Below are 4542 nucleotides of genomic sequence, written 5' to 3'. Positions count from 1 at the left end.
AACCTTTAATAATAAAGACACAGTGGACAGAGTAACTGAGATTTGTGCCCTTATGTACTGGCAATTTTTTAATGCCTTCGTGTACACTCTTGTATCACCCTCGTGTCTGGAATATTGTGAAGCCAGTATTTTTATCCTTATATTAAACTATGAAGAAACTGCATAGTCGAGGCATTTAGATTTAAGATTCACATTCTAGACATGAAACTACTTAGTTGCTAGAACTGGAAATTATCTTTAACTTGCTGACCCTAGAATCCAAATCCCCAACCACAATGTTCTTAGATATACATAATTTTTAAAATTTTGAACTCTGCCAGGTATCAAATACATGGAAGCATTCATTGGATTCTTAGGGGATTCTGTCCTGGGGTACCTGGGTGCACAAGTTGGTTCCATCATCTTTGTTAGGATCAGTTGACCTGGAGAAGAGCATTTATAAATAAGAGTGTATCACTGAAGTAACTTCCAAGGTTGTTTTTCTGGGGACACGCATTATAAAGACTGTTAAAAAAAGAAAATTGGACCATACAGTATCAGTTTTACCTTAAAGCAATGAAATAGCAAGGCAGAATTATTCATAGAGTTTTCTTTCACTGGTATAAGCTGAGTGAGCCATCCCTAAGGACATGCAAAAATGAGTAGAAAAACCATATGATGAAATACATTTATCAGAGGCTTGAGAAAGAGACACAGGAAATTGACAAAGTTGGCCCAATGACATTTTCTAACCAGCTTTCCATATTCCTTTTGACTACAATATCTACAGGGACACCACCCAAGTCCCAAGGTCCTTGACACTAACAAGGAAGGAATAGGATGTGAGTTTATTGTGTGTGTCTTCATAAATGTGCATGCAGATAATTAAAATTTATGGTCAGTAACTTTGTTGTGTGTTAAATGGCAAAACAATTAGGTGAATGCCAGGTAACTTAAATTGGATTTTCAAAAACATTAATAAAAGGGAGAGAAGATACATTTTTTGGTGGATGTCATCCTTCAGAGTCTACACGGCTGGTCCAGAGTCTCTCTTCTGGATAATTAAGGGATTTTTCATTTGTTCACACTTGGGGCTGCTGCCCTAGTGTTGACTTAGAAGCTACTGTCAGACCTACATGGCAGAAATGCCTTTAGAGATAGATAGTGCCAGAAGACTAGACCCCCCAGAGTAATAAGAAATCTATGTAGGAATGAGGATGACCCAACATACAGCAGAGAGATTTGGTGGCTCACTCTGGTCTGGAGTTAAAGTCTTCAGAAAAATGATCTCAATTGGGACTCGTAAATATACCCAGGGGCTTACCTCTAGGAGGCTTAATGAAGATAAAACCCCGGTAGCTTTTTTTGTGGGGGCACACACACAGTGTTCAGAGCTTACTCCTGGCTCTGTGCTCAGGAATCAGTCCTTGTGGGCTCCAAGGGACTATATGGGGTACCAGGGATCAAGCCTGAATCAGCCACATGCAAGGCAAATGCCCTACCTGCTGCACTATTGCTCTGGCCCCAAACCCAGTAGCTTTTGAAGAAAAGCCTTTGCTATGGTGAGAGGCAGTGTAGCAGCATCTTTTCCCAAACTGGAAGAATAGAGAGTACATCTGGTAGTCTTACTCTCTGTTGTCTGTTTTGGTCACCATTTGCTCACCAGGAGTAGAGGGGCACAAACTAGGCCCTTAGTCTACGTGCAAAATTTAAGGAGATTGGTACACTTATCCTTGTGTACTTGTGATGGTGGAACCAGATGGATCGTCTAAACATGAAAATATGAGTACCCCAAAGATGAAGCGTAAAGATCTTAATATAGCAGAACTTCTGTCACTTTAATTGCTGAAAACCACTGGGGTGGGACTTGTGAAAATAAATTGCAACTTCTTGATCAGTTGCTTGAGATTCTGTGTTTCTAGCTATGTCTCAGGTGAGGTCGAAGCTACTGAACTGGGATCATACATGCTTAGAACGTGTTCTAAGGGTTCAGGCACCATTAAAATAAGATCAGGAGTCGCCCTCCTGAGGGCAGGGTGATAGCATGAAGGGCTGGAATGCCTGGCTGACATGCACAGGGTCCTGCACAGTTTGATCTTTGGTACCCCATGACCTCTTGAGCATTGCTGGGTGTAGTCCTAGTGATCCTGGCAACATTTGGGGAAGCTTCTCTTCCAAACAGACATAGCCATCACCTGTTTTTGCAAATAAAGTTTTAATGGAACACATTTCATTGACATAGTGCCTATGAATATTTCTTGATAGAGTGGCAGAGTTCAATTGTTCAGACAAAGTTCAAAGTGACTACCAAATATAAAACATTTATGCTCTTTCCTTTATAGAAAGTTTTCTTATTCAGATTACAAAATCTGTTTTCATTTTTCTTTCATCACTCATATTTCAACCAAATGCCACTTAAAAGATTTCTGGTGTTTTGCAAAATGATGCTGCCACCTTCCTTAATATGCTGCCTCATCTCTTTATTAACCTATTGTTCTGATCTCGTTGAGATGTCTTTGTTTTCATGATACCTTGCTTGACCTCCCCAAACTGAATTAGGTGACTCATATATGCTTCCTGAGGGGCATGAACTTCCTACCAGGACACAAAAACTTTCCTGTAATTGCCTATTTCATCATCTGGATCTCTCCTTGGAATACAGACTTCTTAGTGGCAAGGAACTATTAAATCCCAAGCCCCAGGCAAATAGTATTTGGTTTTAAATTTAATAGCTTTATGATAAATATAGACAACTTTCTTACTTTAAGCATGTTCATTGGAGAGCAATCCTGACATTTCAGAACAATTCAAACCAATTGCTTCTCAGTACTGGTCTCCTTTGAGAAGATGAAATACTCAGTTCTGGGACCTACTCACCTTCCCAGCACCAACCACACATAAGCACATACATGCATGCACAAACAACACACACGACACATACACATAGCAGTTATTAGCTCTCATTCTGGGTTGGGCATAAGAATTACAATCTTTTGAGAGTCAAATTATTGAGAATTTGAGAATGGGTCTGTTTTTTTTTGCTTGTTTCTGGTTTTATTATTTTTTTCCTTTTGACTTCTCTGCCCTGGCATGCTTAAGAACTGTGGTAAAAATCTTAGCATGAGTAAGGGATAGTGAAACTCTTGCTTACATGGATTCTTGGATTGTATTTATCCCATTCTCCTTTAAGGCAGAATAGGAACCCTGTTCAATGGGCTGTTTCAAGACAGCAATCATCCATTAGGTCAATTGCCTCTTTCAAGAGGCCAAGCAGTGGTTTTCAAAGCTCATTTCCACTCAGCAGGGCCAATGGAATCTTGGATGAAGAGCCAGCGTCTGCCCAGCAAGTCTCTGTGGGCGAGCCAGGGTCTGGTTGCTGCAGACAGGCCCCTGCAGTTCCCTTGAATTTTCTTGAACAGCACAGTCTGGGCTTTCAAGGTGGCCCTTCTGTCATAGGAAGGAGGCATCTCTGAAAAGGCTTAAAGACTTTGAGACAACCGGTGTTTGAAGATTGGTGAGACAGTCATAGCTAACCAGTTCTACCTCATACCACCAATTCTTTAATATTTGCCAAGATGTTGAAATCATCACTTCAATACTTGCCCATCATGCAACGTTTGTCTCATGCTCTCACATTTTGTTCCCATTCACTTATGGCCTGTTTCACTGGGCTCTGCAACTTCAGCCTCAGAGTTGAAACCTTTCAGATCCAATGGCCATTCAGTGCCACTGCTTTTTGTTATCACAGAGGAGTACTTAGGACTTTTTAATATCATAGGCATTTCCCCTGCAATTTCTCTCTCTTTCTGTTTGAAGAAATTATGTAACTCTAGAAACAACAGCCAGCATTTGAAATGCCCTGTGACAGTGAAAAGCCAAATTCCAGATGTTGGATTTTGACTCTCCACAGCAATACATATATATAAAGAGAGGAGAGGAGAGTGGGATCAGGAATTCATTAGAGATTTGCTGACTCCCCTCCCCGCAGAGAGCTATGAGTTCAAGGCAGGGTTCCGGGAGAGGCGGGGGGCAGGTGGGGGCAGGTTGAGGAGGGCAGCACATTTATTCCTACCTACTGAACGAGCCATCGTCTTCCAATTCCCAGATGCCTTGCTCTATTTCCTTTTGTGAGGCTCTCCCCAAGTGTTTGCCAGTCACCATCTGAGGTAGAACAAACAGGATGGGATCCTTGGAGAATGTTGTTTATTTATTTGTTTACCCATTGTGAAGCCTAAATATGTTGATGAGTAACTTCTGAACTGTTTTAGAGTTTTATTCTTACCACTGCTTAACTCCTTTTCTCTCCAAATATAAGTAGTTGCTCATTTCTCTGCGTTGGTTTGGTCATATTTGGATTTTTTTTTCAGGCCACCCACACACATACTTTTTAATTTTGGCATGAAGTTAACTGTCAAGACTTGTAAATTACATTCACAAATATTTAGCGTACTTAGATGTGTGGAAGAGGTTTATGGGAAAGGAAAGAAGACCATGGTTGGGTATATAAGATTTATTCAGAGAAAATGAACTCCCTTGTTTGATTGAAGATTTGAAAGCGGTCAC

The sequence above is a fragment of the Sorex fumeus genome, unplaced genomic scaffold (assembly GCF_029834395.1).
Source record: "Sorex fumeus unplaced genomic scaffold, SorFum_2.1 ptg000037l, whole genome shotgun sequence".
Classification (NCBI taxonomy): domain Eukaryota; kingdom Metazoa; phylum Chordata; class Mammalia; order Eulipotyphla; family Soricidae; genus Sorex; species Sorex fumeus.
The sequence above is the reverse complement of the archived record's forward strand: the minus strand, read 5'-3'. Positions refer to the sequence as shown.